Raw genomic sequence first — 12808 nt, forward strand, 5'->3', positions numbered from 1 at the left:
ATGCCTTTTCTTGACTGAAAGTATACAGCAGCTATTGGATTTGAAAGGCTTGTATATGCCGTGTACAAACTGCAAAAGGTGGCTTAATTCAAGTGACTCTGTGTTCTGAAAACCAATGAAGTTCCTATCTATCTTTTCACACCCCGATTAATTACACAGATTCTCATAAAGCAAAGGATTTAATTACATAGTCCTTTTAGTTTGCTGATATTGCTGTGTATACGATTAACAAAATAATGAAAGTAGATGTGTACTGAAAAAGATTTCTGGTACATGTATGCTTCAGGAAGATTGCTCACACACCTGCCCAGCTCCCTGGAATGATGCTTTTACCCCCGGACACACATGTCACACTTTGCGATCAGAGGTGCATGGTCCAGATAAAAGAGACATTGTGCAATGAATATTCCATGCAGGCTTCCTAATGAGAAGTATTCATAGTTATAGCTCTAAAGCAGGGAGATTTCTCTTGTGTGTTCAGGCATGAAAGGTACGGAGAGTTGGAAACCCGAGTCAAAGCTGAATGTGGTGACTCTCTAGGGGAACTGCTGACACGCCTTTGCCCAGCAACCACAGCAGCTCCCACAGGGACCCTGGTGACAGAGGTGTGCTCGGGAGCACCAGGTTGTGAGTCCCAGGGGAGAGCAGGCTTGTTATACTCACCTGCATTGGTGAGCTACCTCCACAGAAGTAATGGGCTTTGCTATTACTGTAGGAAAGCTGAAAGGTAAAGTAGTATTGCAAGCTGCATGAGAAGGTGAAACCTTTGATCACAATCAGAGACAAGGTGAAACAGCAGACTGCAGTGACAAGTTGGGCACCAGCTGTGGATTCCTAGGAATACAATGAGATGTAACATCAAGTTTCTTTTTGCCTGTCACCCAGGAGTGAGCTTGAGGGATATCAGCTGAGCCACTGGGAGGAATGTCTTCACAGAATCATAGAATGAATGGCTGTGGATCTTTGCATATACCTACCACAGTGGTAAACAGCAGCAGATCCTCTGTCTCCTCTTCGTGCTTTTAAACCCAGAGCTTGCCACCTTCCCAACACAAACATCATGCGTAGAGTCTTTCTCTCACTGTGGGAGCTTCTCTGAATTCATATGCTGGCATCCCTCCTTCATGAGCAAGTTCATTCAACTTTGTGTGACCTGTTTGCTGAACCCAATGTTCTTGTAAGCGGCAACATTTTCTAAGTCCGGTGACTTATTCGTTGTGCTTACATCCACTCCCAGGCTCCAGATTGCTGTGGATGCTCTTGATGGCCCTTGCATTGCAAACGAGTGAATGATATAGTGTGCATGAATGTAGCTCAAGTCACATTTTCTTGTCTGCTTCCCACACACACCTTGCCTCCTTTTTGGTTTTTTTTCCTGAACTTGTTGCATTTATACAATAATGGGATTTCTACTGAGCGACAGGGAGTTCTGAGGAGACTGTAGGGAAGGGGTTAATAGTTCCTTGGTCTGCTAAGGAAAAGAAAATACCCCAGAGGAGAAGGCTGTATTCTGGAGAGGTAATGATCCAGTAGAGGCTGAAACATTTGCTGTCATTTTCTGCTTCAGACTTCCTAGAAAGGATAATTATAACCAGATGTTGAACACAATTGAAATAAATAACGAGAGGATTGAGACCTGGAGCGGAATAAGGAAAGTAGAGTTTAAGGAATATTTACATAGTTCTGACACGTTCCAGCCTACAGAATCAGACAAAATTCACCTGTAAGGTCTTAAGAACCCATCCAAAGCCATTCCTGAGCTATTATTGCTTTTGGGTAGCTAAGGAATAAGAGAGTCAGGAGGGAAAGAACAGGGGAACACTTATTACCTGTCTTGCAGAGAAAGCCAAGGAATTTAAATCAATACGCCTAACTCTGATTCCTGGAAAGATTTCTGGAACAGATCACTGAAACATCAATCTATAGTTGGCCACAGATGAGTCAGTTGATATGAAAAACACTGCAGGATTATGTCAAGAGCAAACCATGTCAGTCCATTCCAATTTTAATTATTTGGCCCGGTGGTTAAGGGACACAGACGTAATTCTAGGAAGACTTTGGGCAATTTCCTACAAAATGTGCTCAGTCGTGCACCAGGGAAACATTTTGGGCTTCACCATGAGAGCAGGGCCCAGCTACCTGCTAAGCTGGAATAGTGAAAGGTGGGTCTGAGTGGTGAGACCCAGGGGAGGTGTGCTCAGCCTGTGTCTGGCCAGGGTGTGAAAGAACAGTTTGGATGATGGAGAAGGAAGAGCACTTATGAGATGTCTGAAGAAAGCCAAGATAATAGGGCTTGCAAGACGTTTGGAAGGCAGGCTCATCATTCAAAATGATGTTGATGACTGAGAAAAGTGCTCTGAAATCCTCAAGATGATATCAAGTAAGAAGATCAAAGTACTGCTACTGAGGGGAAGATATTGTAAAAAAAAGAAAAACGGATATGAACTACCCATGAAAACACTGGACAACTAGAAGAACACCTGTATCATAGGATGAAATTCCGAAATGGCTTTCCAGTAGATGTGCAAAGGTCAGGAAATCCTTACTGGATTCAGGATGAAAATGGGCAGTTTCAGGCAGGGACCTAGGTAGGGGTGATTGCAGGCTGCCAGGCTGGCTACTGCAGGGATAGCTAAGCATTCAGACAAGATCCTTTAAGCTTAGGGTCCCACAAGGTGAAACCTTCACCTACCCAGTAGCCACGTGGCTGCCAGGGGCACCAGATATTTTCTTCCAGTAGGAAGATCCCACAGCACCTACTCCACCCTGAAACCACAGGCAGGTTCCATGGTCTTTGGGACATCCCTTCAGCCTGGTGCTTCTGTGAGTCAGCTGTGCTAAAAGTAGGCTGCAGCTGTGTGCTCTGAACCTGAATCCATGATGGTGCCAATGAGAAAGGTCTCAGCTGACTTAAAGGTGAGTGTTTCACATTCCTCCAATCCCCACAGCTGCACTGGGTGGTATTTTCTCGAAATTTGCTCACACACCAGACAGCACAGGCAGTAAAAATCCCATATACTCTCAGTCCCCAACCACAATGATGTGGACTACTTTCATCATTTTGTTTTAGACATAGCTTAAAGAAATCTTGGCTTGGTGACCATATTCAAAATCCCAATAACCTTAGTCCTGCCCAGTACCTCCAAGTATCTCTTCAGTTAGCAGCCCTGAAACAAATTATTTTTGAAGGGTAAGAACTGGCACTGGAATGAGAGATGGGTGTGAGGGAGAGAGCACATCATCACTACTGTGAAGATGAGTTCCCACAAAGAGGCTGAATCCTGGGGAAAGGAGAAGGAACCAGGATTTAACAGTAAATGACTGTCAGGGGGGAACTGTTGTGTTACTATTTGCAAGACTGAAACTGCAGTGTTTTAATGATCTCTGTTCACTCTCCTAATAAATTAGTTTCTTCAGTTAGCCTGCACTGTAAAACAGCTCTGACTTTTTGGAGCTTTGAATGGGCTGATGAACATTCTCAGGCTTAAAGACTGCCTGTGCCCTTGCTGCTCCATCAGCCCATTGTTCATCACTGCCAGCTTTCCCTCTCCAGGACGTTGTTTATCTGACAATCAGGGGCACTGCCACTGGAGCATTTCTAAAAAGATTATTCTGCTAATTATTCAGAGGTCTTTAATTGGAAGGTGAAGCCAGTGCTGTCCCTCACCTTTGAACTCCCTGGTACTACAGGAAAGTTCCTGTTACACAGTGACCATATTTTTTTTATTCTGCAGCACTTAATCTCCTCCCAGCCTTTGAAGGAAGGTTCCAGATCCTGCAGATGTCCTTTGTTAGGAAGAAATGGAAGTTTTCTGCTTTTTAATCCAAGGTACGTTCAATTACCACAGCAAGCTGAGGATACTTCTCCTGCCTTCTCCCATCAGTATGTCATGAGGGTAAAAAAGCACAAGCAAATGCCCAGCACCTGCGCACGTGATCCCAAATGGGCTTGTCAGCATTGTCCACACGCAGGCATAGCAGCTACCGGTGCAAACACAGGTGGATTTTTGCTTCTTCCCTAATAACTGTGATGGTTTGTGGAAATAGAAATGGTGTAATATTCGCCTGTGGGTTGTATAAAGGGCAGGGGAGCAGTGGAGCTGCTTATGCCCATAAAGCATCCTGAGAGACTTTGAGGAGTGAGCATGGCCCCTGTAGTCGGACCTCTCAGGTGAAAGCAGGCAGTCTAGTTAACCAGAGGGGCATTTCTCAGGCACTTCTGCTCTTACCAGCTGCCTCCTTCTGAGAAAACATTAAATTTCTGGTGTGCCATTCACTTCATACAGCTCAATTGCTTATTGTGATGGGAATAGGCAAGAAAAGAGTCCTCAGGAAGGGATCATCAGGAAGACAGAAGGAATCCAGACATCTGCCCGAAGTTTCCTCCAAACAAGGGATTTAGCCTTGTAGTGCTTTTGCTTAATATAACTATTGGATGATTCCATCCTCTGCTGAATTTTCAAAGAAACTCAAAGCCAAATCCCTTTGATCAAAAAGCAATCCATCCTTTCCACCTTATTTTGATACATAAATGGCTTTAGATACACACTGCTGGATAGGCTCAAATAAATAATACTGACTGGAGGAAAGCTATGTTTATTTAATAAAGCGAGAATAAGCATGACCACAAGAAGGGGATTATGAAAGAGACAAGGTAATAAAAGCAGGAGTATATCAGGCTGTGTGTTTCCCAGTGAAGGCTGTGAGCCTTACCAAGGGGATATGAGTTAGATGTGCCAAGAGGGCTTCCCCCTGCTCGCTCTGACACTGTAGACACAAGTGCCACAAAAAGCAATTCTGTAAAACTCCTTTGGGAAGGCCCTCAGCACACGAACACTACTCTAGCTCTTTCTGAGCATTTTTGCTGCAGACTGCTGGGAACAGGTCAGGGCTGGGTACCTGTGAGCCTTCTCTCTCTGTGCTGCTTGGCTTCGCAGTGGTGGAAGCATTGGGACCTGCCACCAACGAGTTTGGGACACTGAGGTGGGGTCTGTTGGAGGGGTCTGTGAGACCCCAGGTTTGTTAACTCTTCTGCTCACAGCACGATATGTTCAACCAAAATGTGCTGCAGGCAGCGAGTCCCTTCTGGAGAGGCAATGAGGACACGGTGTGACAGTTGTCCTTATCTGCAGATCTCTGTTGTCTGGACTGTGCCCGGCAGGACCGTTGCTCATTAAAACACTAGCTCTGCCACTAGCTCTGTTTCCAGCCCTGTAATTGCTAAACATCATTTCATGCACATATTTATTGCTCCACAGTCCCCACCAGGCCAACAGCCACCAGTTCCCCAGATGCTATTCGCCCAGTCTCTGGACTGCAGCCTTGCAGTTTAGTCAGCAACGTTCACAATTAAAGAATGTAACTACAGAAATAGCCAGACTCAATAATATGACAAAAAAGGTAAGCTACAGCTCCCTGCAGGCCTGCAGCAGACTGGTTCAGGCAACTGCACTGTGTGCTGATAGAAGGCGAGGGCTGGGTTGCATATGTACAGCCTGACTGCAGGCAAGATTTATATTGGATATAAGGACAATGCTTTTTTTATGATAAGAGTAGTGAAGCACTGGAACAGGCTGCCCAGAGGTGGGCTATGCCCTCTCCTTGGAGACATTCAAGGTCAGGCTGAACCGGGCTCTGAGCAACGTGTGATCAAGCTGTAGGTGTCCCTGTTCATTGCAGGGGATATTTGGGTTGTCTCCCCCCATTCTGAGTGTGCCCCAACCATGTGTTTGCATGTTTTGAATGGGCATTTTTCGGGAGCACTAATTCACTCGCACAGCCCCAAGGACTGCTATTCTCACTGCTGAGCTCTGCTGATTTTTCAGTGCCTTCAGTGCTGCCATTGACATTATTGATCCCTGTTGTAGGGCTGTGGGGAAGGTCGATCCCTCTTGCTGCACAGCAAACCTCCTAGATTGCTTGGAGGGCTTGGCGGGAAAGGCATTATGAATACTAGCTACAGACAAGTTCTTGGCACCATGGATCTCAGCCTGGAAAGAAGGATGTGTCATGGGAGAAACAGGGCAGCAGTATGGGGTGGCCCCTTGAACCACAGGCTGGAGGTTGGCTGTGTCCCCCTAGACCATGGGAGGAGTGAGCTGGAGCCACTGGTGAAGAGCTGGGCACACACTCTCCTCTGGAAAAAGCTGGAGCTCCATCTGCAGAGGGGGTCTATGGATACCACCTGCCATATAAAACAGCAGTGGCTTGTGGATCTCCTGCCAACCAAATGGGACTTAGACTCATTCTGCATCATCCAAACACCCTGCTGGGGGTGGATTTTGGGTCCCCCCCCCACTCTCCAGCCCTCACAGCCGTGCACCCACAGCACAAGAGCACCTGTGCCTCAGCTCCTTGCTTCAGGCTCCCTCTTGCCTCTGAGCCACTGATTAGCAATTCTGCAGCAGCGAAACTGCGATGCAGCGTAAGCCAGGTTTAGATGGTGATCTGTTTAAACAGGCATGATCTCTGTCAGAACAGCTTTCTTAAATCCTGAGATAGATGCTGCTACTTGCGCTAAATTGTTTTTTTGTGTATTAGCTATTTAGTGGCATTAGCATAACGCGCATTCCCATTTACAGAAGAAGTGTTTATCTGTGTGGTTTCACAAAAAAAAGTGGGTTTGATTAATTAAAAAAGGATGAGATTGCTGTGAGGATTTAAATGTAAATGCACCAGCAGATGCTTCCTGATCCTCCCAGCAGAGCACATCACTTTTAATAAACCCAGAGCAGATGGCTGACTGCGGTGGCAAAGCTGTGAGGTACTGATGTGCTCCAAGCTCCCTTCGCGCTGACTCTATCCTCATGTCTGGGAGCTAGAGGGCTGCATCCCCACCTGCAGTCCCCTAGCAGAGCTGCTTGTGCCCCAGGGGTGCTGTGCCTACCTACTACAGGTCTGGATGCTATCCAGGGCACTCAGGGCTTCTGCTTCCCAAACAGAGCTGGAATTCTGCTGGAATGCAGAGTTGTGTTTAGATCAGTGAGGCTGCAGAAGCAGCAGGAGATGAAGCAGTTAGCTAAAATTTTAGGCACTCCTCTCTTCTCCACAGGAGCTGGCTCGTGCTGATTCCTAGCAGGAAAAGCTCCTCTGATTGCAGAGGGATGCTGGCATGCACCAAGCCTGGCTGGCTGAAGTGTGTTCCCTGAATCGCTCATTGTGCCAAAATCACCACTGAAGCTGTTTAGGTTTTTGCATGCCCTCTTGTCCAAAACACAGCATGAGGAATCCATTTTAAGTAGGGAGATTATGGAATATGAATAGTCAATTTTTTCTTGGAGTTTGCATCCCTATATCCCAGAGCTCCCCCAGTGACACTGATATACCATCAACATTTATTCCAAGGAATAATCTGAGCCGTTAGGAAGGAAATAGCAAAGCTGAGCGTAGGATCCAGGTCCCTAACATTTTATCATAAGCTGAAATACTTCTCCCATTTTGGCACACCCATTACCTAACTTGCAGCCAGCACAGTTAGTGCTGGTTTGTGCCAAACTGTGCAACGTGCTGTCTGACCCCCCCCCCGCACGGATTTACTCCTGCTGCAGCCCAGTACCTCTGCTGGCAGCTGATAGCAGGTGAGATCTGGAAGAGCCCACGTGCCTTCTGGAAGGGGAAAATGAGCGCTGTGGTTCAGTAGGAAATCAAAGCCAGTTTTCTCACAATGGGGAGATGAGTTAAGTAGGTCTTCCCCATCCCTGGCTGTCACTAAGAGAAAAGAGCTTTTGTTCTGTTGCATGCAGAGTTCCAGTGATGCTAGCAGCTATTTCAAAGGCCGTAGAGGGAACTAGGACAGCAGACTGACTTCTAGGTTTCTTTAACATTTGCAATTCAAGCAATGTAACCAGAGGCAAATACGCACTTAATTGCCTAAAGTGAATTAGGCCTCATGAATAATATGGGAGATAGTGAACCTTTGGAATGTAGCTGGCAAAATTTCCAGTGTGAAATCTTCATGATGATAAGGACTGGCACCAGGAAGTTCATAGAATCATAGATGTGTCCTGTACTCTGGCCTTGGTTCACTGCAAACAGCTCAGCAGGAAGGCGTAGGAGAATGATGATATAGGTGATAACTAGATGGTCCTAAAGTCTTTTCTGACCTTAATGATTCTGTGATTCTATGACATACTAAGCATAAAACCAAGGTCTATGCTGAGGCTGCTATTGAAACATCCCCCTTTTTGCCAAAGCACAAGAGAAAAAGGGGGTGGATATTCATCAGAATGGATGACAGACTGGCAGCAGAGCTCAGGGGAGCCTCCTGGAGAGGACAAATAATTGTGAGCTCAAGAAATCCTCATCTGGGTTCTTGTTATATACAAATCCCCTACAAAGGCTTGGATGAGCCAAGTTGGGTCATTGTACCCATCTGTGTGTAGATGAGAAAAGATACCTGGAGCGGGCAGTGGGTAAAGCTGCCCACCCCAAGTTGCACTTTAAACCATGTGAATCTTGTCTAGTATTGGCAAACTGATGTGGAGACACGGTGTGCGGGGTAAATGCAGGATGCAATTAAGCCCTCTGGAATTAAAATCAAAGAATTGGGTCAGTGGTTTTAAAGAAAAGCGGATGGATAGCAGGGATGAGGCAAATAAAGATGCCAGCTAGGATATTATGGAGAGGAGAAAAGAAGGCATAGGTAATGGGCATTACTGAAAGGAACAGAGAGGTTTGAGTGGTTCTGCCCAGCATCACTGTGTGTGGGTGCCATGGTCCTTGGCCAGCACGGCCTCTGTGTACTGCATGAGCTCCAATAGCCCAAGGAGAAACATCAGCTAGTCCTCCTTGTTGTCCACCTCAACAGACTTCTCCTATGAAGCGCTGTGCCTCCTCAATTCCAGTTCAAAGTTAAAATATTATTGTATATTGAAGGTATAAAATTAAGATAAGTACAATGAGATTGATACTGGGGAATTTAAAAATACTTCACAAATCTTAGTCTCTGTAAAATGGAGGCTTTGCTGCTAGATGAATGCCTCTCTTGAAAAGTTCTTTATTTTAAGCATCCATTTATCACTGTCTCAGGTACTGTAAACTGCAAGCATTCATCGACAGCGGAATGCACTGTCCTGTGAGTACAAACTCATCATTCAGCTCTAATGATCCAAAGGAAAGTTTCAGACTAATCCATAGAGGAAAAATGGCTGTGTCACCTCAGGACGTCAGTAAGAATAGGAACTCTGTGCAAGACCATCCTGGTGGGAAGGAACAGCCCTGTTTGTTCTTGGAGAAGCACCTAACATGTTCAAGGCCAGGTTGGATGGGGCCCTGGGCAGCCTGATCTGATGGTTGGCAACCCTGCCCCCAGCAAGGAGGTGGAACTAGGTGCTCTTTAAGATCCCTCCCAACCTAAGACATTCTGTGTTTCTGTGATTCTATGATGTGTCTGAAGGTTTTGAAGCAAAGCCCATTGGCCCTGCTGGAATGAAGAGTTTGTGCCCAGGTGATCCCAAAGTCCATGTGAATCCTGTGGAATTCAGGAGTGGGTGTGAAGTTCTCACAGGGAGTCTCACAAAAATATATATATATATATATAGAACGTAAAGCATCCAACTATTCACTCAGTGATTTTGTCAACAGCGGTAAGCACATTCGCAGGTAATTTCTGGGGGTAAGGCAATACTTCTAATATGGGAGATGAAAATTACAAACCAAGACCCTTCAAATGGGGAAATACTTTCTCTTGAGGAATAGGTAGAGAGGGACATGGAGAGGGGGGCTGCCCCTGGGCTGGTCAAACCCAGCTGAGCCAAGGCCCTTGCTTGCTGATGCTGCACCACTGCCTTGTTCTGTGGTGGTTTTATTTTACCCTTGAGGGTCTGACTTCTCTGATTAGCCTTTTTGTTACATAGGAGTGATACATAAAGATTTCCTTTTCTCATCTCTGGCTAAATAGAAGATAACAACTTCATTAGGCAATTGAGTGCTCTTCCAATCAAACTGCAATATTGTGGCCCCTGGGAGCTTTCCTTAACCACAGAATGCAAGCAGCTGTTCTAATTGCATTGTGCTTGGGGCCCACTGCAAGGGCAATCAGGGCTGCTGGTTTTCCTGATTGTATCTTGTGAGCAGAGCAGAAGCAGTTCTGTGCCATGATTCCCCTTTTACAGTGAGAATTTCCAAGGGGCCCCTCTACAGTTCTGATTAATGAAAATGCTCTTGGGATATTAAAAATAATTTCTCTATCAAGGAATAAACCCCAGAATGTTGATGATTTGAAGCACTTACTTAGATGTAAAAATTATAAGTGAAATGAAATAGTAAAATAAAAGGTCTTGTGATACTCAGGAGCATGTGAGCAAGGGTGGGAAGGTCAAGACTAAACACCTGGTTTCTCTCTGTGGCTGTTGTTGTGGCTGCGTACCTGCTTTTGTAAAGAACTAATGAACCATCAATAGATGCAATAAGCATGTTAAAAACATGAGTAGCCTGTGATCCAGGTAGCTATAAACACACCAGTTGATGGTGATAGAAATGAACTTCAGGACAGTTATAAATAGAGCTGATCAAAATATGGAAAAATGCTTCTGCAAAGCAGAACAACCAAAGTTGTTTTCAAATCAAAGGGTTTGAAATATGCATTATTATATATATTTTTTTAAGTTTAGAAAATATTCCATTCCATGTCTGCTGTTATCTGTTAAAAAATCACAAAAGTTGATATTAACAATTTGCATAGATCAAATACCCTGTAAAATGGACTGCCAGTGAGTTCTCAAGGAGGGAGCAGAGCTTCTTTTAGGAGATGTGATCCTGCAAACACTCTGATCCTTTATCCATGTTAGGCTTGTGTCTGTTTCTACATACTTTGCAAGAAATTCAAAGAAAGTCAGATCCAATTTACATATATTGTTGTACCTCCTGCTCTGACTTTTAACTAGCAGTTATTAGCATCACTTGATTGATATTTCAGAGTTCCAGTGCCATTGCAGTGGACAACGAGCATCAACCCCATCACTAATAACAGGGGAAAGAGAGAACAGTCAGCACAGACAGGGACAGCAGTGGTAAGCCAAAACAAATCTGCAAAATCAAGGAAGCATTCCTAGACAGATGTGCTGGTTTGCTATGGTACCTGTCAAGAAGAAGGAGGAGGTTCTCGATAAGACTTTTTGAGAGACCATGAGCTGCATCAGATGCTACCTGTGTATGGAGCAGAGCAGAAGCGAGTAATGGTGCCTCTGTGATGGATGCTCATATCCCTCAGGGTTTTCTGCTTTTACATCTACCATGGCTGGAGAAAACTGTAGCTGTCATAAATTATAGTTTGGATTTATATTATTGCAGGAATGTCCTTATCACAAAAGAAAACTGTGGAAGGAAATCACCTTTCTCATGAAAACTGCTGAGAGATTCCCTACTTCTATGCAAGGAGAAAACCGGTGATAGAAGGGCTCTACATCAAAAGTAAAGGGAGAACAGGGGAGAAAATAACCCTCCAGCTCCCAGGTGGGCATAGCAGCAGTATTCATCAACAGCAAACCTCATTTGTTGATAACTGATACATGTAATCCTTTGTTCTCAGTCTCACAAAGGCAAATGTGTGGAGACATGGCCTGAAAGCTCTGGGAGCTTGTGCTGTGCTCTTTAATCAGACCTGCCTCTGGGACATGCTTCCCAAACTCCTCTCCTTGCAGAATCTCAGGCTGCCTGACACCTTCAGATGCTCAGTGATAAGTCCAGTGCTGCCTGCATGAGGCAGTAGCCCCAGTGCCAGGTGTGGGACTCAGCCCCAAGCTCACTGAAATGGGGAAGAGTCTTCTTATTGACTTGTGTATGTTTGGATCCAGGCTTTTAATTAATGATTTGTTTAGAACTGTAGTTAATGAATGTGTTCCTTATATACCCAGTGTCTCACTGCATGAACCTGTATCAAGCAACACAGCTGCAACCTTCCCCTCAGTGCAGGAAGTCATGTACTCACTGCAGGTTTTAAATGTAAAGTAAGCCTTGTGCTCATTTATCTTCTCTGCCTTCCATTTCTGCTCTGGTGAGGTTACACAACAGCAATTGCTTCTCACACAGCATGAAACACATACAAGGATTATGCTGTGTTTGTGGTTATCTAGCTGCCTCCAAGAAACAAAAAGCTGTTGAGAGTCAGCAGGCATTGTTTCAGCAAACTGAAACAAAATGAAGCACTAAAAACAGAGAGAATAGCATGGCCAGGCTTTCCTCCCTTTCCTCCCTTTCCTCCCTTTCCTCCCTTTCCTCCCTTTCCTCCCTTTCCTCCCTTTCCTCCCTTTCCTCCCTTTCCTCCCTTTTTCTTCCCAGTGAAATAGAAAGTGTGGTTTGTCCTGAAACTTTCCCATTAGCAGTTAGAGGCAGAAACTGAGTCTGAACTCAGCGCAAAGGAAGGGGGGATCTGCACAGGGGTAGTGGCAGAATCCCTACCCAGCACGTGGATGTCCATTGCTCTACAGAAGACAGTCACTGCTCCCCAAGGACATGCTCTGCAGTTCTGTGGCCCCTGCTCCTCCAGGAAACCAAAGTGTTATTGAGGAAGGAAACCAAAGCTCCTGTGTGGTGAGGAAAAGCTCAGTAGCAGTAATTTAAGATTCACTGGCTGTTCCTTAAGCTCTGCGCTGATGCTTTCAGGCAGTTTAATACCTGAAGGGTTACCTCCTCCTGTTCTCTGATTAATATAGCAGGAAAAGGTTTGCTTTGCCTGTAGAGACCATTTATTATCCGGCTTTAGCTTGCAATTTGGTGTTTGAAAACTGCCTTATCAACAGAACATCTGAGGGAAGAGCCATCTTCACTGCAAAGGGTGCTTGCAGCCTTGCTCAGGCTGAGCAGGATGGAT

This window comes from Numida meleagris, chromosome 6, assembly GCF_002078875.1.
Source record: "Numida meleagris isolate 19003 breed g44 Domestic line chromosome 6, NumMel1.0, whole genome shotgun sequence".
Taxonomy (NCBI): Eukaryota; Metazoa; Chordata; class Aves; order Galliformes; family Numididae; genus Numida; species Numida meleagris.